Source organism: Rattus norvegicus, chromosome 6 (assembly GCF_021556685.1).
Source record: "Rattus norvegicus strain SHRSP/BbbUtx chromosome 6, alternate assembly SHRSP_T2T, whole genome shotgun sequence".
In the NCBI taxonomy this organism is placed as follows: Eukaryota; Metazoa; Chordata; class Mammalia; order Rodentia; family Muridae; genus Rattus; species Rattus norvegicus.
Genome location: NC_141539.1, coordinates 10,702,455 through 10,724,309, shown reverse-complemented (window position 1 = coordinate 10,724,309; position 21,855 = coordinate 10,702,455).

The following is a 21,855-nucleotide window of genomic DNA, read 5'->3' as shown; positions in this document are numbered from 1 at the left end:
TTGAACTACCCGAGGACCCAGCTATACCTCTCTTGGGCATATACCCAAAATATGCTCCAACATACAACAAAGACACACATTCCACTATGTTCGTAGCAGCCTTATTTATAAGAAGCTGGAAAGAACCCAGATGCCCTTCTCAGAGGAATGGATTCAAAAAATGTGATACATCTACACAATGGAGTACTACTCAGCTATCAAAAACAATGAATTCATGAAATTCATAGGCAAATGGAATGAACTAGAAAATATCATCCTGAGTGAGGTTACTCAATCTCAGAAAAACACACTTGGTATGCACTCATTGATAAATGGCTATTAGCCCAAAAGCTCCAATTACCCAAGATACAGTCCACAGACCACAGGAAGCTCAAGAAGGATGAGCAAAATGTGGATGCTCCCACTCCTTCTTAAAAGGGGAAAAATATCCATAGGAGGGGATATGGAAGCAAAGTTTAGAGCAGCTACTCATGGAATGGCCATTCAGAGCCTGATGCACATGTGGTCCATATATATACCACCACCAAAACTAGATAAGATTAATGGAGCTGGCACATGCATGCTGAAAGGGATCGGATATAGATCTCTCCTGAGAGACACATCCAGAGCATATCCAATACAGAGGTCAAACCACCGAACTGAGAATAGGACACCCTTGGGGGGAATTAGAGGAAGTATTGAAAGAGTTGAAGGAGCTTGCAACCCCATAAGAACAACAATGCCAACCAACCAGAGCTCCCAGGGACTAAATCACTATCGAAAGACTATACATGGACTGATCCAGGTCTCCACCTACATATGTAGCATATGGTGCCTTTTGGGGGCACCAGGGGAAGGGGAAGTTCTTGGTCCTGCCAAGGTTGGACCCCAGTGCAGGGGAATATGGGGGGGGCAATAAGGGGGAATACCCATATGGGGGAGGGGGAGGGGAGGGAATGTGGGCTTATGAACAGGAAACTGAGAAGGGAAATAACGTTTGAAATGCAAGTAAAGAAATATATCTAATAAAAAATTTTAAAAATTAATTGGAGATTTCCAAATAGAATACACATGCCTTCCCTTTAAAATTAGGAGGTGGGGGAAGTGGCTTATCAGTGGAGTCAGCTAAAAGGTTCTCTCCTACTTGTGTTCTGAGCTCCTGTGAAGAGAAGGCAGGTCACAGAGATTAGGCTTATCCTGTTGGGACAAGGGAAGCCACAGAGAACAGGTTTGAATAACATGGAAATGAAGAGTTGATGGAAATTTAAGAAGTCAAGGCCTTACAAACAATCAGAATCTTGGAACACGGGAATTCTGGGATAGCTTAGCATGGCATTCCTTCATAAATTAGACTGAAAATAGGCACTTACAGAAAATAGAAGGGAGTTTAATTGAAGTTAAATACATAGGAAAGGATGTTAATCTCCCAGGGGCCAGCCCTGCAGTTCTCTCTTGTTGTTTCTGCTTGAGAAAGCATGAGAGGAAGAGAATCAGTGGGGGGGGGTAAGTATTTCTTAGTCTGAAAAGATATTTAGGGTTGCTGTTTAATAACAAATTGTTTACCTGTCTTAAGTCTAAATCACTTTGTGGAGTAGCTGACCTGCCTGTCTGAGTTCCTCTGAGGCCAGAAGGTGCAGTCTGTGGCATTAGCACCTCATTTTAAAACAGCAGGGGATTGAGTAATAGATTAATTACTTGATTATTTTCCCTCTTGTCCAGATGCCTCTCACTAGTCAGACTAGGGGAATCTTTGGAGAAATAAATTTCTATTAAATCAGGAGAAGAGAGTCATGCTTGCAGAAGGAAAAGCTTTACACAAGCAAACATGAGTTAAACTAACATAAATTCATATATAGACTCATGCATACATATTCTCATATTTTCATTCAAACTAATTTGGCCAAGTTTTAATACTATCTCATAAACACACACACACACACACACACACACACACACACACACACATGCAAACACATGTGCCCATATTGCACATGTGTATGAAGCAAAAGATCAAGTTAACATTGCGAAAAGGACTCACTAATTCTGGGTGAAAATGAGATACAATCTTTATTACATAGAGAAAAAAAGTTTCCACCATACCATTACTAAATATATTAAAACCAAGTCTGTACGAAGAAAGTGTTCTATTTAGTAAAACTAAGCTTGCCTTGCTATTAAGAAAATACCTGTTCTATCCAATGGTAAGGAGAAGCCTCTGCTCATTCGGTTCTCTCTGCAGCTTCTTTTTGACTCTTTTCCTCTGCATTCTGAAAATTGTTCTCTTAAATTTTTTAAGTTGCTATATAGTTTCTAGGTTATTCTGCTCAGCATTCTTCTTCTAATCGTGCTCTCTCCTCCTGCTCTGATGCTCTTACTATCAATGTCCTTTTTTCTAAGTTATTCTTGAATTCAGTTCTGTCCAAAAAGTTCTCTTTAGTTCTGCCTCCTCTCTTTGTTCTCAGCACATATACATCTTTCAGGATACATGATTCCACAGAAAAAAAGTCCACCATAAGCTTACACATAAATTCAAACCATAAATAAAATAAGCTTATAACAGAGAATGTTTACATGCATATTCACTAGGAACAATTTTCTGGCTAAACTTTCAACATCCGTTACCAGATCTACAGGTTCACAGTGGGTTAAAAGCCATAATTTTTGTGACTAAAGTATTAGTGAAGTTTTGTCCAAATTATATAAAGTGAAGGGGCACATAATTATAATTATATATTCACAGATACTGATCTCCTTAGAAGGGACAAATAAATGAAAATGGCATTGTTTTAAGGATAGAAGGGAGAAATAGTGGTAATTGCTTCAAGTGTTTTTAAGTGTGCATATGAAAATAAAGACATTCAGAACTTTGATCTTTCTATAGAAAACAAAGGTATGGAGATAGAGAAAAAAATCATATCTCAACAGATAATAATAATTGTTTCAAGTTGTTTTAATTATGTTGAGTTGTTTTAATTATCAAAATGAAGATGGTTATAAGTTTGGTGTAATAATGGCATTACTAATACTCTGGGAGAGAGAGGAAAGCAGTGCAGGCCCTAAGAAAAAGGAGGCTGCTAAACTGAACCAATCAATTTTGGATTCCTGGAGCAAGGACATGCTATATTGGGAAAGAGACTCTGTGTTTTTTGTTTTTTTGTTTTTTTAAACAGGAAAGGAGAAAAGAGTTTACACCCCTTCCTAAGTAATATGGATCAGATAAGATAGGGGACAATCCTCTGAATATCTTGGCTACTGACAGGAAAGAAAAATTCAAGAAGACCAAACAGGATCTTCATATATTAAAGAATGAAACACCAAGATACAGCTTTGACAAGAGTCGTGCTCAGGGATACCAAAATGGCATACTGTTCCAGATCCCTGTCTCACCTGATGCTGTTTTTAGAGAATTGCTCACCGAACAGCTTCAGGAATAGCTGCTGATTTCTAATGACCTCGGTTCATCCAGCCTTTTAGACATATCCAGTCAGAACTTCAGGTAACTCTGAACTTTCTATGCCTACAGAGACTGGAAAACAAATGCTAAAGCTAACTTTCTTAAGTCTAACAAATTTTTCCAATTTTCCTATTCCTCCCCACCATTTAAAAACACTTTATTGGCCCAATTCAGTAGGAAGAAGCTGTAGAGAGTCATCATTCCTTGTGTTTTGGTGTCTGGTTATGGTTATTTCATAAATTATAAATGTAAACCACTGAGGGAATGTGAACCATTGAGGAAGATAGTGAAACCACCATTGGGTTTTATTAATTAAATAATTATTTCAACAGCTAAGGATATTATTATAGGTTGATGTCTATATGCAGGTGAGGGCTGGCACATGTTAGGTCAAGGTCCATGACTGGACAGTAAAAAGTAAGGCAGAGACAATGTTTCTGTAAGGTGGGAGAGAAGAGGAAAAGAGAAGAACCAAGATGGAGGCAGAAAAGAATGACCCAGATCCATGTGGTCTTAAATGACCATTGGTAGTTATGAATATTTCTCAAGAGATAGATTTCTATAAGTTAATATGGCTTATCTAGGTGGGGAATTTATATCTTTATCAATTGGTTGTGAATTTATTTTGTGGATGTGTTGTGGATTGAGGATTTAACATAGAAATCTGATTGTTAAATTACAGTTTATTGAGTCTTGATTTCAATGGGTTGCTAAGAGTTTGTACTATAACTATCAGGGGGCAGTTTCCACGAGTGTGGACAGAGTCTGTGGCAGGGAGCTATGATAGGGCAGCCACTGCTGAACCTCTAGAAAAAGCAAGAAACTAATCGTTTGGCAACAAAACAAAGAGAACACAAGCACACAAACATAATCTCACATCCAAATACGAAGATAAGAGGAAGCAGCAATCACTATTCCTTAATATCGCTCAACATCAATGGACTCAATTCCCCAATGAAAAGACACAGATTAACAAACTAGATAGGCAATGAGGACCCAGCATGTTGCTGCCTACAAGAAACACACCTCAGAGACAAAGACAGACACTACCTCAGAGTAAAAGGCTGGAAAACAACTTTCCAAGCAAATGGTCTGAAGAAGCAAGCTGGAGTAGCCATTCTAACATCGAATAAAATGTATTTTCAACGAAAAGTCATCAAAAAAAGATAAGGAAGAACATTTCATATTCATCAAAGGAAATATCCATCAAGATGAACTCTCAATCCTAAATATCTATGCTCCAAATACAAGGGCACCTACATATATAAAAGAAACTTTACTAAAGCTCAAAGCACACATTGTACCTCACACAGTAATAGTAGGAGATTTCAACACCCCACTCTCATCAATGGACAGATCATGGAAACAGAAATTAAACAGAGACATAGACAGACAAAGAGAAGTCCTGAACCAAATGGACTTAACAGATATTTATAGGACTTTCTACCCTAAAACAAAAGGATATACTTTCTTCTCACCACCTCATGGTACTTTCTCCAAAATTGACCATATAATTGGTCATAAAACAGGCCTCAACAGATACAGAAAGATAGAAATAATCCCATGTGTCCTATCAGACCACTACGGGCTAAAGCTGGTCTTCAATAACAATACGCGCACATATACATGGAAGTTGAACAATGCTCTACTCAATGATAACTTGGTCAAGGAAGAAATAAAGAAAGAAATTAAAGACTACTTAGAATTTAATGAAACTGAAAGTACAACACACACAAACTTATGGGATTCAAAGGAAACTGTGCTAAGAGGAAAATTCATAGCTCTGAGTGCCTGCAGAAAGAAACACGAGAGAGCATATATCAGCAGCTTGACAGCACACCTAAAAGCTCTAGAACAAAAGAAGCAAATGCACCCAGGAGGAGTAGAAGACAGGAAATAATCAAACCCCAGAGCTGAAATCAACCAAGTAGAAACAAAAAGGACCATACAAAGAATCAACAGAACCAAAAGTTGGTTCATTGAGAAAATCAACAAGATAGAAAAACCCTTAGCCAGACTAACCAGAGGACACAGAGAGTGTGTCCAAATTAACAAAATCAGAAATGAAAAGGGAGACATAACTACAGAATCAGAGGAAATTTAAAAAAATCATCATATCCTACTACAAAAGCCTATATTCAAGAAAACTGGAAAATCTGGAGGAAATGGACAATTTCCTAGGCAGATACCAGTTACCAAGGTTAAATCAGGAACAGATAAACCCTTTAAACAACCCCATAACTGCTAAAGAAATAGAAGCAGTCATTAAAAGCCTCCCAACCAAAAAGAGCACAGGTTCTATGAAGCCACAATTAATCTTATACCTAAACGAAACAAAGACCCAGAAAAGAAAGAGAACTTCAGACCAATTTCCCTTATGAATATCGACGCAAAAATATTCATAAAATTCTTGCTAACCAAATCCAAAAGCAAATCAAAACAGTCATCCATCATGATCAAGCAGGCTTCATCCCAGGCATGCAGGGATGGTTTAATGTATGGAAAACCATCAACATTATATAAACAAACTGAAAGAACAAAACCACATGATCATTTCATTAAATGCTGAGAAAGCATTTGACAAATTTCAACACCCCTTCATGATAAAAGTCCTGGAAAGAATTGGAATTCAGGGCCCATACCTAAACATAGTAAAAGCCATATACGGTCAACCAGTAGCTAACATTAAACTAAATGGAGAGAAACTTGAATCAATGCCACTAAAATCAGGGACTAGACAAGGCTCCCCACTCTCTCCCTACTTATTCAACATAGTTCTCGAAATCCTAGCCAGAGCAATCAGACAACAAAAGGAAATCAAAGGGATACAGATCGGAAAAGAAGAAGTCAAAATATCACTATTTGCAGATGATACAATAGTATATTTAAGTGATCCCAAAAGTTGCACCAGAGAACTCCTAAACCTGGTAAATACCTTCAGCAATGTGGCTGGGCATAAATTTAACTCAAATAAATCAGTAGCCTTCCTCTACAAGAAAGAGAAACAAGCCGAGAAAGAAATTAGGGAAATGACACCCTTCATAATAGTCCCAAATAATATAAAATACCTTGGTGTGACTTTAACCAAGCAAGTGAAAGATCTGTATGATAAGAACTTCAAGCCTCTGAAGAAAGAAATTGAAGAAGATCTCAGAAGATGGAAAAATCTCCCATGCTCATGGATTGGCAGGGTTGATATAGTAAAAATGGGCATTTTACCAAACGTGGTCTTCAGATTCAATGCAATCCCCATCAAAATTCCAATCCAATTCTTCATAGAATAAGACAGAACAATTTGCAAATTCATCTGGAAAAACAAAAAACCAGGATAGCTAAAACTATCCTCAGCAATAAAAGAACTTCCGGGGAATAAATATCGCTGAATTCAAGCAGTATTACAGAGCATTCATACAGTATTACAATAGTGATTAAAAACTGTATGATATTGGTACAGAGACAGGCAGATAGACCAATGGAATAGAATTGAAGACCTAGAAATGAACCCACACACCTATGGTCACTTGATTTTTGACAAAAGAGGCAAAACCATCCAATGGAAGAAAGATAGTATTTTCAACAAATGGTGCTGGTTCAACTGGAGATCAGCATGTAGAAGAATGAAGATCGATCCATTCTTATCACACTGTACAAAGCTTAAGTCCAAGTGGCTCAAGGACCTCCACATCAAACCAGGTACATTCAAACTAATAGAAAAAAAAAGTGGGGAAGAATCTCGAACACATGCGCACTGGAGAAAATTTCCTGAAAAAAAAAATACCCAATGACTTATGCTCTAAGATCAAGAATCGACAAATGGGATCTCATAAAACTACAAAGCTTCTGTAAGGCAAAGGACACTGTTGTTAGGACAAAATGGCAACCAGCAGAATGGGAAAGAGCTTTACCAATCCTACAACTGGTAAGGCTGGGAGGGCTGTAATGGGGGGGATGATAGGAAGTGGAACACCCATATAGAAGGGGAGTAAGATGTGTTAGGGGGATATTGGCCTGGAAACTGGGAAAGTGAATAAATAACATTTGAAATGTAAATAAGAAATACCCAATTTAATAAAAATGGAAAAAGAAACCTTAACTAAGTGCTAGCAATAGGCTTGCTACAAATTGCCTTTTATTATGTTAAGGTATGTCCCTTATACCTAGAATCTATTCAGGACTTTTTTCAATAAGGGGTATTTTGCCAAAGACTTTTTCTGCATTTAATAATATGATCATGCATTTTTATTTCTTTCAGTTTATGGACTACATTTATTAAACCAGCAAGTAGAGATCAAGACTCTTTGATCATACTGGATGATCTTTTTAGTGCTTTCCTGGATTTAGTTTCCAAGCCTTTTGTGTATTTTTGTATGTATGTTGACAATGTCAATTGTCTTGTAATTATCTTTCTTTTTTTGAGTCTTTATATAATTTAGATATCAGGTTAATTATGGCCTCATAAAATAAATTGGGCAATGCTCCTTTTGTTCCACTCCGTGGAATAATTTAGAGAGTATTAGCATTGACTCTTCTCTGAAAGTCTGGTAGAAATCTCTTCTAAAATGAGATGTCCCTGAGTAGTTTTTTGTTTCTTAGTCTTTTAATGATTGCTTGTATTTTCCTACAAGCTATAGATCTGTCTAAATTGTTTATCTGGTCTTGATTTAACTTTAGAAAATCATTCATTCCATTTAAATTTGCCAATTTGATGTAGTATGGGTTTTTATGATTCACGGTTGGTGCATTTCTACTGTCATGATGAGCTGCATTTTTTTCTCTATGTAACATGTGTACCCTTTAATATGTCTCTCTCCATATTGCAGCCTTCCCTTTGTCTTGTGTGTTTTCTCTCTCCCATTCTTCTTGCTCTGTCTCCTGGTCTCTGTCTGTCTTTCTGTATGTCTGTCTATCTTTCTCTGTCTCTCTGTCATTTCTCAATTCTGAGATGGGTTTTGGATTTCCTCCTTCCTTCATAAACCTCTTATGTTTACTCTGTGGCATGTCATAACCACTTTCTGGTATACCTTGGCCAAGAACCACCAGGCTACTTTGTTCTCACTTTATCCTAATGTTGAGGTTTGATCTGTTCACAGTGAGCTGGGTCTCTTACAGATTTTATTTCAGAAATTCTTCAGACATACTATTTCCTTTGACTGGTGTATCCATTTATTTTATTGTTCTTTTCAACATTGGGAGTCTCTTCAAACTTATATTCTGTTGGTGAAGCTTGTGTCTATAGTTTCTGGTCAAATTTCAAAATTTTTCATTTCCAGAATTCCATCAGTTTGGGTTTTATTTACTATTTCTATTTTCACTTTTCAGATCTTTAAAGGTTTAACTTGTTTTCTTCAACTACTCACTTGTGTTTCCTTAAAAACCAAATGCACAGAACAAAGAATATTGGAAGCAGTGAGGAAAAAATGTCAGGTAACATAAAAAAGGAGACCCATCAGAATTGCACCAGACTTCTCAACACAGATTTCAAAGTCCAGGAAATCTTGAGCAGATATCATACAGACCCTAAAGGAACAAAAATGCCAGCCCAGGCTACTATACCCAGCAAAAGTTTCACTTACCATAGAGGAAAAAACCAAGATATTCCATGACAAAACCAAATTTAAACAATACATTCTACCAATGCAGCCCTACAGAGAATAATAGATGGAAAACTGGAACACAAGAAAGGAAACTACACCCCCCCCAAAAAAAGCAAGAAGTTAATCTCACAACAAATCCAAAAGAAGAAAACCAAATGAGCATAATTATACCTCTGCAACAAAGGTAACAGGGATCATTAGATATCTCTCAATTCCACAATAAAAAAACATAGACTAAGAGTCTGGATATGGAAATAGGACCCAGCATTTTGCTGCATACAGGAAACACCTAAGTGACAAAGACAGACACTTTTTTTTTTAATTTTTTTTTATTAACTTGTTTCTTATTTACATTTCGAGTGTTATTCCCCCTAATCCCCCCCCTCCCCTTCTTTATGGTTGTTCCCCTCCCCATCTTCCCCCATTGCCCCCCCTCCCCCCAACAATCACATTCACTGGGGGTTCAGTCTTAGCAGGACCAAGGGCTTCCCCTTCCACTGGTGATCTTACTAGAATATTCATTGCTACCTATGAGGTCAGTGTCCAGGGTCAGTCCATGTATAGTCCTTAGGTAGTGGCTTAGTCCCTGGAAGCTCTGGTTGGTTGGCATTGTTGTTCATAAGGGGTCTCGAGCTCCTTCAAGCTCTTCGAGTTCTTTCTCTGATTCCTTCAACGGGGGTCCCGTTCTCAGTTCAGTGGTTTGCTGCTGGCATTCGCCTCTGTATTTGCTGTATTCTGGCTGTGTCTCTCAGGAGCAATCTATATCCGGCTCCTGTCGGCCTTCACTTCTTTGCTTCATCCACCTTGTCTAATTGGGTGGCTGTATATGTATGGGCCACATGTGGGGCAGGCTCTGAATGGGTGTTCCTTCTGTGTCTGTTTTAATCTTTGCCTCTCTATTCCCTGCCAAGGGTATTCTTGTTCCCCTTTTAAAGTAGGAGTGAAGCATTCACATTTTGATCATCCATCTTGAGTTTCATTTGTTCTAGGCATCTAGGGTAATTCAAGCATTTGGGCTAATAGCCACTGATCAATGAGTGCATACCATGTGTATCTTTCTGTGATTGGGTTAGCTCACTCAGGATGATATTTTCCAGTTCCAACCATTTGCCTACGAATTTCATAAAGCTGTTGTTTTTGATAGCTGAGTAATACTCCATTGTGTAGATGTACCACATTTTCTGTATCCATTCCTCTGTTGTAGGGCATCTGGGTTCTTTACAGCTTCTGGCTATTATAAATAAGGCTGCGATGAACATAGTGGAGCACGTGTCTTTTTTATATGTTGGGGCATTTTTGGGTATATGCCCAAGAGAGGTATAGCTGGATCCTCAGGCAGTTCAATGTCCAATTTTCTGAGGAACCTCCAGACTGATTTCCAGAATGGTTGTATCAGTCTGCAACCCCACCAACAATGGAGGAGTGTTCCTCTTTCTCCACATCGTCTCCAGCATCTGCTGTCACCTGAGTTTTTGATCTTAGCCATTCTCACTGCTGTGAGGTGAAATCTCTGGGTTGTTTTGATTTGCATTTCCCTTATGACTAAAGATGTTGAACATTTCTTTAGGTGTTTCTCAGCCATTCGGCATTCCTCAGCTGTGAATTCTTTGTTTAGCTCTGAACCCCATTTTTAATAGGGTTATTTGTCTCCCTGCGGTCTAACTTCTTGAGTTCTTTGTATATTTTGGATATAAGACCTCTATCTGTTGTAGGATTGGTAAAGATCTTTTCCCAGTCTGTTGGTTGCCGTTTTGTCCTAACCACAGTGTCCTTTGCCTTACAGAAGCTTTGCAGTTTTATGAGATCCCATTTGTTGATTCTTGATCTTAGAGCATAAGCCATTGGTGTTTTGTTCAGGAAATTTTATCCAGTGCCCATGTGTTCCAGATGCTTCCCTAGTTTTTCTTCTATTAGTTTGAGTGTATCTGGTTTGATGTGGAGGTCCTTGATCCACTTGGACTCAAGCTTTGTACAGGGTGATAAGAATAGATCGATCTGCATTCTTCTACATGCTGACCTCCAGTTGAACCAGCACCATTTGCTGAAAATGCTATCTTTTTTCCATTTGACGGTTTTGGCTCCTTTGTCAAAATCAAGTGCCCATAGGTGTGTGGGTTCCTTTCTGGGTCTTCAATTCTGTTCCATTGTTCCATCTGTCTGTCTCTGTACCAATACCATGCAGTTTTTATCATTATTGCTCTGTAATACTGCTTGAGTTCAGGGATAGTGATTTCCCCCTGAAGTCCTTTTATTGTTGGTTAAAGTCACACCGAGGTACTTTATATTATTTGGATCTATAATGAAGGGTGTCGGTTCCCTAATTTCTTTCTCGGCTGTTTCTCTTTTGTGTAGAGGAAGGCGACTGATTTATTTGAGTTAATTTTATACCCAGCCACTTTGCTGAAGTTGTTTATCAGCTTTTGTAGTTCTCTGGTGGAACTTTTGGGATCACTTAAATATACTATCATATCATCTGCAAATAGTGATATTTTGACTTCTACTTTTCTGAAGACAGACACTTTTTTATTGGACATTTTTTATTACATTTCAAATATTATTTCCTTTCCCACTTTCCCATCCATAAACCTCCTATCCCTTCCTCCAACCCTCTTCTATAAGGGTGTTCCCCCCAATAACCTACCCCTTTCCACCTCGCTGCCCTGACACAATCGGAAATTAAAAGTCTCGAAAAAAATTTCCAGTCAAATGGCCTAAGAAACAAGCTGAAGAAGCCATTCTAGTATCCAGCAAAAATAGACTTGTAACCAAAAGTTATCAAAAGACATTGGGGAGGACACTACATATTCATTAAAGAAAAAAATCCACCAAGAGGAACTCTTAGTCCTGAACATCTATGCCCTAAATGCAAAGGCACCCACATTTGTAAAAAGCAACATTACTGAAACTCAAAGCACACATTGAACCTCACACAACAATAGTAGGAGACTTTAACAACCCTATTTTCATTAATGGACAGATCATAGAAACAGAAATGCATAGGGACACAGTGAAACTAACAGAAGTTATGAGCCAAATGAACTCAACAGAACATTTCACATTGAAACAAAAGAATGTATCATCTTCTCAGCACCTCACAGTATCCTCACCAAAATTGACTAAGTAATTAGACACAAAAAAAGCCTCAACCAATACAAAAAGATTGAAATAATCCCATGCATCCAAACATCACCAGAGACTAAGACTAGTCTTCAACAACAAAAATAAATAAATAAATAAATAAGTAAATAAATAATAAATAAATGAAACCCCACATATTCATCAAAGCTCAACAATGCTCTACTCAATGATAACTTAGTCAGAGAATTAATAAAGAAGAAATAAAGAAGAGAAAAGAAATAAAGGAAGAAATTAAAGCCTTTTTAGAATTTAATGAAAACGAAGGTACAACATACCTAAACAGATAGACAGGAGGAAATAACCAAACTCAGGTCTGAAGTCAGACAAGTAGAAACAAAGAGAACTATATATAAAATTTAACAAAACAAAAACAAAATACAAAAAAAACAAAAAACAAAAATAAAACAAAACAAACAAACAAAACAGGAGCTGCTTATTTGAGAAAATCTACAATATAGATAAACCCTTAGCCAAACTAACCTGAGGGTACAGAAACGGTATCCAGATTAACAAAATCAGAAATGAAACTGGACATAACAACAGAAATTAAAGAAATTCAAAAACTTATCAGATCCTACTTCAAAAGCTTATGCTCACCAAAACCAGAAAATCTGGATGAAATGAATGATTTTCTAGGCAGATACATGGTAGCAAAGTTAATTCAGGTTCAGATAAACTATCTAAACTATTCCATAACCCCTAAGGAAGTAGAAGCAGTCATTAAGTATCCCAAGCAAAAAAATTCTCAGGACGAGATGGTTTTAGTGCAAAATCAGACCTTTAAAGAAGACCCAATACCAATACTCTTCAAACTATTCCACAAATAGAAACAAAAGGAACACTACTCAATTCATTCTATGAAACCACAATTAAGCTCATACCTAAACAAGACCCTAAAAAAGAAAGAGAACTTCAGACCAAGTTTGCTGATGAATATTGATGCAAAATACTCAATAAAATACTTGCAAACTGAATCCAGAGCACATGAAAATGATCTTTCATCATGAACAAATGGGCTTCATTTCATAGACTTAGGGATTATTAAATATAAGGAAATCTGGCAAAATAATCTACTATATAAAAAATAGCAAAGAAACAAAAGCACATGATCATTTTCTTAGATGCTGAAAAAGCTTTTGACAAAATTCAACACCCTTTGTAATAAAAGTATTAGAGAAATCAGGAATTCAAGTCCATACCTAAATATAATAAAAGCAATATACAGCAAGTCAATAACCAAAATCAAACTAAATGGAGAGAAATTTGAAGCAATCCCACTAAATCCAGGGACAAGACATGGCTCCCCACTTTCCCCCTATCTATTGAATATAGTACTCAAAGTCATATCCAGAGAAATTGGACAAAAAAAATGAGATTAGATACAAATTGGAAAGGAGGAAGTAAATATATCATTATTTGCAGATATGATACTGTATATATATATATATATATATGTATGTATATATATATATATATATGTAACTGAAAATATCCACAACAGAACTCCTACAGCTGATAAATAACTTCAGCAAAGTGGCCAGATATAATATTAACTCAAACAAATCAGTAACTTTCCTTTCCTCAAAGAAACCAGGGAAGTTAGGGAAATGACAACATTCACAACAGTCACAAATAATATAATACTTATTACTGTGACTCTAACCATGCAAGTGAATGATCTGTATGACAAGAACTTCAAGTCTCTGAAGAATGAAATCAAGGAAGATCTCAGAAGCTGGAAAGATCTTCTATGCTCATGCACTGGCAGGATTAACATAGTAAAAATGGCTATCTTGCTAAAAGCAATCTACAGATTTAATGCAATCCCCATCAACAATCCAATTCAATTCTTCATAGAGTTAGAAAGAGAAATTTTTAACTTCATTTGGAATAACAAAAAACCCAGAATAGTGAAAACTATCCTCAATAATAAAGAACTTCTGGAAGAATCACCATCTCTGACCTCAAGCTGTATTACAGAGCAATAGTGATAAAAACTGTATGGCACTTGTACAGAGACAGGCAGGTAGATCAATGAAATAGAATTAAAGACCTAGAAATAAACCCACATACCTATGGTCACTTGATCTTTGACAATGGAGGTAAAACCATCCAGTGGAAAAAAAAGAGCATTTTCAACAAATGGTGCTGGTTCAACTGGAGGTAAGTATGTAGAAGAATGCAAATCAATCCATTCTTATTGCCCTGTACAAAGCTCAAGTCCAAGTGGATCAAGAACCTCCATGTAAAACCACATATACTCAAACTAATAGAAGAAAAAGTGGGGAAGAACCTTGAACACATGGGCACTGGGAAACATTTTCTGAACAGAACACCACTGACTTATGCTCTAAGATCAAGAATAGACAATGGAACCTCATAAAATTGAAACACTTCTCTAAGGCAAAAGACCCTGCCAATAGGACAAAATAGTAACCCAGAGTTTGGCAAAAGATCACACTACATCAGGTAGAGGGCTAACATCCAAATTATACAAAGAATTCAAGTGTTAGACTCTAGAGAATCAAAACCCTATTAGTAATGAGGTACAGAGCTAAACAGAGAATTATCAATTAAATAATATAAAATGACCAAGAAACACCTAAATAAACATTCAACAGCCTTAGTCATCAGGGAAATGCAAACCAAAATGACTCTGAGATTCCACCTCACACCATTCAGAATGGCTAAGTTCGAAAACTCAGGTGACAGCAGATGATGGCAAGGATGTGGATAAAGAGGTACACTGCTCCATTACTGGTGGGATTGTAAGCTGGTACAACCACTCTGGAAATCAGTCTGGAGGGTCCTCAGAAAAATTGGAAATATTTCTACCTGAGGACCCAGCTCTACCGCTTCTGGGCATATAATCAAAAGATGCTCCTACATACAATAAGGACACATGCTCCACTAGGTTCATAGCAGCCTTATTTATAACAACCAGAAGCTGTAAACAACCCAGATGTCCCTGAACAGAGGAATGGATACAAAAATTGTGGTACATTTACTCAATGGAATACTACTTAGTTATCATGAAATTCGCAGGCAGATGGATGGAACTTGCAAATATCATCCTGAATGAGGTAACCCAGTCACAACAAAAAAAAATCCTACATGGTATGTACTCACAGATAAGAAGATATTATCCAAAAAAGAAGTTCTGAATGACCATGATATAAATCAAAGACCACATGAATCCCAAGAAGAAAGAAGACCACACCAAAGTTTGGATGCTACAATCCTACTCAGAAGGGGGAAGAAAATCTTGGGAAGTAGAGGAGAGAGTGATCTGGGAGGGAGCGAGAAGGGAGAGGGAAAAATGGGCCAATTCATATATGGGAGAAGATGGTGGAGAACTACAGATGGTCAGGAGTTTGAAAGAAGGAGGGTAGTAGTAGGGAGGGGTAACTGGATGTAGCTACTAGAAAGTCCCAGGTGCCAGGGACCCAAGAGATTCCCAGGACCCAACAGGGAGGACAGTAGCTGAAATGCACAGCAAAGGGGAGATAGAACCTTAAGAGACCACATTCAGTCGATAGGCATGGCCTCTGGTTGAGGGATGGGGCCACCCACGCACCTCAAAAATATTAATCCAGCGTTCCTCCTGTCAAAAGGAAATGCAAGGACAAAGTGTAGATCAGAAACTGAAGGTCATCCAGAGACTGCCCCACCCAGGGATCAATTCCATCTACAGACACCAAACTCAAACACTATTGCTGATGCCAAGAAGTGCTTGCCTGATATAGCTGTCTCCTGAGATACCCGAGCAAAATAGATGTGGATGATTGCAGGCAAACATCAGACTGAGTGTAGGGAACCCCAGTAGAAAAGATAGGGCAAGGACTAAAGGAGTTGAAGAGGTTTGCAACCCCATAGGAAGAACATTATCAACCAATCAGACCCCCAAAAGCTCCAAGGGACTAAATCTCGAACCAAAGAGTACACATGGGGGAGGAGGGACCCATGGCTCCAGTTGGATATGTAGCAGAGGAATGATTTACTTGGCATCACTGGGTCCCCTTGGTCCTGTGGAAGCTGGATGACCCAAGGTGGGGAATGCTAAGGCGCTGAGGCAGGAGTGGGTGAGAGTATGGGGGAACACCTTCCTAGAGGAAAGGTTGTGGGGAGGGGATAGGGGATTTGTGGAGGGCAAACTGGAAAGGGGGATAACATTTGAAATGTTATTAAATAAAAACACAGTACATTTTTTAATTAAAAATTTTAAAAGATTTTTTAAAAGATATTTATTCATTCCTCCAATTGTTTGGTTGTGTTTTCTTGGGTTTCATTAAAGGACTTACACCTTTCCTCAAATTCTTTATGTGTTACTGGATTTTGTTAAGGAATTTATTCCTTTCCTTTTACAGATCTCTACAACCTTCATGTTTTTGATTTAATGTTTTTTTTCTTGTCTTTTAGCTATGTTGGCATATTCAGGGCCTGCTGTGGTGAAAATATCTGGGATCTAGTCCAGACATATCTCCCTGGCTAGTTCTATGCTTTTCAGCTTGAATTTAGACATCAATGTGTGCTTGTATTGAAGACTGCAATACTGGAATAAGTTTTGGCAGATCTGTTTTGTGGTTCACTGGGATATCTCAAAGAGGAAAGGGAATCCACAGGTTTCCTGCTACAGATATTGGAAGGACACTTGGGAATTGGAATTCAGGATTTGTAGGAAAGATGTTGTTTTTGGTCTAGAGGAATAGAGCCCTTGTGGTAAATTCAAGTGGAGAGAGAGAGAGAGAGAGAGAGAGAGAGAGAGAGAGAGAGAGAGAGAGAGAGAGAGAGAGAGAGAGAGAAGCAAGCAAGAAAGCAAGCAAGCAAGAAAATAAAATAAAGCTGGCAAAAAAAATCCAACCAAACAAACAAGGAATTTGATTTTAAAATAGTAAAGTTGAGTAGAAGATGGCCAGTGAATGAATGAAGTGTGAAGTGCTTGGCCCACATACATGAGGGACTGAGTTTAGTTTCTCAGAATTTACATAAAAAGCCATGGTAGTGTACATGCTCGATCTTGAGTCCTGGGGCAGTAGAGATGGGAAGATCCATGGGCTTGCTATTCAGCCAGTCAACCTGAATCAATAAGCCACAGATTCAGTGACAGATTCTAAGGTGGAAAGCAACTGATAAAGAAAACTGGTATCCCTTTGGCTTCTACAAGTACTTACACAAATACTACACAGATAACACACACATACACACACACACACACACACACACACACACACACACACGCGCGCGCGCGCGCACATGAGAGAGAGAGAGAGACAGAACAAGAGAGAAAGAGAAAGAAAGAGAGAAAACAAATGACTTAAAGAAACATTTCTTCAAGAAAGATACACAAATGGCTAGAGGTATGTGCAAAGAGTTCATTCCTATTTATAATATATGCAAGTTGAAACCACAAAATCACCTCAAGTCTCTAAGAAAGTCTTTCATCGATAAGATGAAAGTGAGCAAGTATTGACAAGGCTGAGACAATGCTATTGGTGGGATTTAGATTAACAAAGTCATGTCCCTCCAAATCTTAGAACTAGCTTGAGAGCGAGGAATGTCACCAGTGTCCACATGTCAGTGGAAACAAAATTGGGACTTTTAAGAGTAATTTTTCCTTCAGTTTTTTCTCTAACTCCTCCATTGGGACCCTGTTCTCAGTCCAGTGGTTGGCTGTGAGCATCTGCCTCTGTATTTGTCAAGCTCTGACAGAGCCTCTCAGGTGACAGCTATATCAGCCTCCTGTCAATATGTACTTCTTGGTATCTACAATAGTGTCTGGGTTTGGTATCTGTATATGGGATGGATCCCCAGGTAGAATAGTCTCTGTATGGCCTTTTCTTCAGTCTCTGTTCCACACATTGTCTCCATATTTTCTCCTGTGAATATTTTTGTTCCCCCTTCTAAGAAGGACTGAAACATCCACACTTTGGCCTTTCTTCTTGAGCTTCTTGTGGTCTGTAATTCATATCTTGGGTATTCCAAGCATTTGGGCTAATACTCACTCATCAGTGAGTGCATACCCTGTGTGTTATTTTCTGATTGGTTACCTCAGGATATTTTCTAGTTCCATCCATTTGCCTAAAAATTTCATTAAGTCATTGTTTTGTTTGTTTTTCCCCATTTTTATTGAATTGGGTATTTCTTATTTACATTTCAAATGTTATTCCCTTTCCCGGTTTCCTGTCCATCAGCCTCTCCTTCCCTTCTATAAGGGTGTTCCCTTCCCCATCCACCCCCTCTAACTGCCCCCCCAACAATCTCCTAACTGGGGTCTAACCTTGGCAGGACCAAGAGTTTTCCCTTCTACTGGTGCCCCATATGGCTACATATGCAATTGGAACCCAGGGTCAGTCCATGTATATATAGTCTTTGGGTATTGGTTTAGGCACATGGTGGCTCACAACCATCTATAATGAGATTTGGTGACCTCTTCTGGTGTATCTGAAGACACCTACAGTGTGCTTATACATAAATAAGTCATTGTGTTTAATAGCTGAATAGTACTCCATTGTGTAAATGTACCACATTTTCTGTATCTATTCCTCTGTTGAAGGAAGGGGTTTGCAACCCCAGAGGAAGAACAACAATGTCAGCCAACCAGATACTCCAGAGATTCCAGGGACTAAACCATTAACCAAAGAGTACATATGGAGTGACCCATGGCTCCAGTCTCATATGTAGCAGAGGACGGTTTTAGACATCAATGGGAAGAGAGGCCCTTGGGCCTGTGAAGGCTTGGTGCTCCAGTGTAGGAGAATGCCAGGGTGGGCAGGAGGAAGGAAGGGGATGGGGGGAAGCACCCTCATAGAAGCAGAGAAAGGGAGGATGGGGTAGGGGGTTGCTGGAGGGGAAACCAGGAAAGGGGATAACATTTGAAATGTAAGTAAAGGAAATATCCAATAAAAGAAAAAAAATTAAAAAAGAGAGTAATTTTTCCTCCAAGACTTTTAGGAACACATGTCCCACTATGTGAACCCAACTGTATCTCTAGGAAAAAAAGAAAAAATATGCACACAATAGGCTTGGTTAATTTAAAAATGGGAAGTCAGTGATGTTTTACATTGAAGCTGGTTAACCTCAGTAAAATTAAACCAGCCATAGAAAGACAAATATGGAATTATTTCACTTTTAGGCTGATCTAACATATTTTTCTTCCAGAATCAGAATGGAGGACTTACTAGAGAGTTGGTGAAATGAGACTTACTAGGGTCACTGTGGAAAACAGGTAAGGAATATGTGAAAAGACAGAAGAATCTGTTACTTGTAAGCTTAAGAATCACTAAATTAAATATACAAATACCAGCATGGTGACTGGAGTTAGTAATGATATATATGTATATGTATGTAAGTATATGTATGTATGTATATGTATATATGTACATATAGTTATAGTTTCATATATAAATTAGTTTTTATTTTATGTATATTTCTTTGACTTCATGTTTGTCTGTGTGAGGGTGTCTGATCCCTTGGAATAGGAGTTACAGACAGTTGCGAGCTGCCATGTGTATGCTGGAGATTGAACACAGGTCTTCTAGAAGAGCAGGCAGTGCTCTTAACCACTGAGAAATCTCTCCAGTCCCATAATAATACATTCTATCCTTAAAAATATTCAAAAGAATGACAGCTATCATTAACAATATACCTTTATACACACACAGTCATACTGTGTATGATATCTCATAAAGTATTACATTTAAATTTCAAGATAAAGAAAGAACAAGCTTGTAAAATTGGTGGCTGGATGCCTCTAACAAAGTGAGCTTGTTGGAAAGATCAAGGTAGCTTTGGAAAGAAAAGGCTGGATTGGGAGAAGCCCGTGTTTTCATCACGCTCTGGTACCTACATGGGGTTAAACCTGAGGTCTTCAGGAACTCCATGCCATCAGTAAAGCATAGCAAAACTGTGTAAAATCTTGCAGCTATCCTAATCTACACTTCTCATTTTCACAGTTATATGATACACGTGGCATGACCTTGCCTCCCACCAGGCTGCAGAACCCCAGCCAGGATGTACTTGCTCCCAGATTTGGCCTTGCTCCTTACATATATGTGCAGAGTCCTGGCTTCTGTTCTGCCTAAATCTTGTGAGTTTGGACTGAATGTAATATGGTAGGGAGACATCTTTCTTTATTCTAAATGCATGTATTATATACTTGTTAAAATAGCTTGGTGCTTATTCTGTAACTATCTCCAGTACTACACATGTCAGGAGAGCTGTGTGCCACAGGCTTCTAATAGAGAGAAAACATTAGGTATTGCCACTATTTTTATTCAAGTGTCAGGATAATCTATCTTTGTGGACATTCCTTCTTAATTTTTTTTGAATTTGTTTTTTGGTACATTAAATTTATCTATATCACTTAGAAATGAAATTTTTTTCACAGCCCCTGTTAATGAACTTATTAATAGATGTTTCCCAAAATTTTTATCACTTTAGTCATAGAATTTTATAACTTTTTCTACATTTAACTAGACAGAAATTTGATTGACAAGACTTTGCTAACTGGGATATATTAGATATTTAAACCAATATATTAAGCTATCATGCTTAATATCAGCAACAATATTTTGTTTCATGTCAATTATAAGCCAAGTTTTGTTCTTTGTCACAGACTGTATTTCAGCAAGCTCATGGTCCTGTCAACCATTTAATATTCCCCAACTTGTGGCATGTGAAACCTCCCAACAGAAACAGAAACATTCATAGCACACACATGTTCATACTGATACTCATTCCTTCCTTAGTAATCTCTGTAACAATTAGAGATTAAAACAATGCAGTTCAACACAGATTAACTTAATCAAAAATGTTTATTAAGTTATAACACAAGACAGATTTCTTATAAACACTAAAGTCCCTGTAACACACACACACACACACACACACACACAAACTCTCTCTCTCTCTCTCTCTCTCTCTCTCTCTCTCTCTCTCTCTCTCTCTCTCTCTCTCAGTGTTACTGAATAACAAAACGAGGGTCTCTGCCAGGCTATTAGTCAACTAGTCCACCAGGGATGTATATTTCTAGTCACTATGGGATGAAAAAACCAGCTGGCTGTTTTCAAGAAAGGAAATGAAATCCAAGAGGCAGTGGGAATTTGGTAAGACTCGGTTTGTAGGCTTACTGTGCATTACATTTTGTTTGTTTTACCTTCTTTGCTTACTTGCTTATTCATTTGCTTTGGTGCTTTGACATAAGAACTTCAACGTCATTCCTGATCCAGCTTACCTCGTCTTCTAAACATGGAGGTTTGTTCTGAGGGATCCCTGAAACCATCATGCTGTTATTAACTATGTGAAGTTTCATTCATTTAAAGTTGCCCATGTTTAATTGTTTTGGACTTTACATGTAGAATGAAGATGGACGGTACAGGATATATGATGTAAGGACACACCTTAACCAATAACTCCGAGACAAAGAACAAGGAGACTGACAGTCTGGCTTCTGCTCAAGTACCAGGAAAGGGGGAGTTATCATTTCTAGGACTGGAGGAGTAGGACATTGAGACATGACTTTGCCATTAAGAGAACTTTATCTCGTACAGGACTGAGGTTTGATTCCCAGCACCCACATGGCAGCTCACAGCCATATGTACATCTAGTTTTTAGGGTTCCATTATTCTCTTCTGCTATCTGTGGGCACCAGGTATGCAAATCAAATAAATAAATCTTTAAAAAGGACTGGAG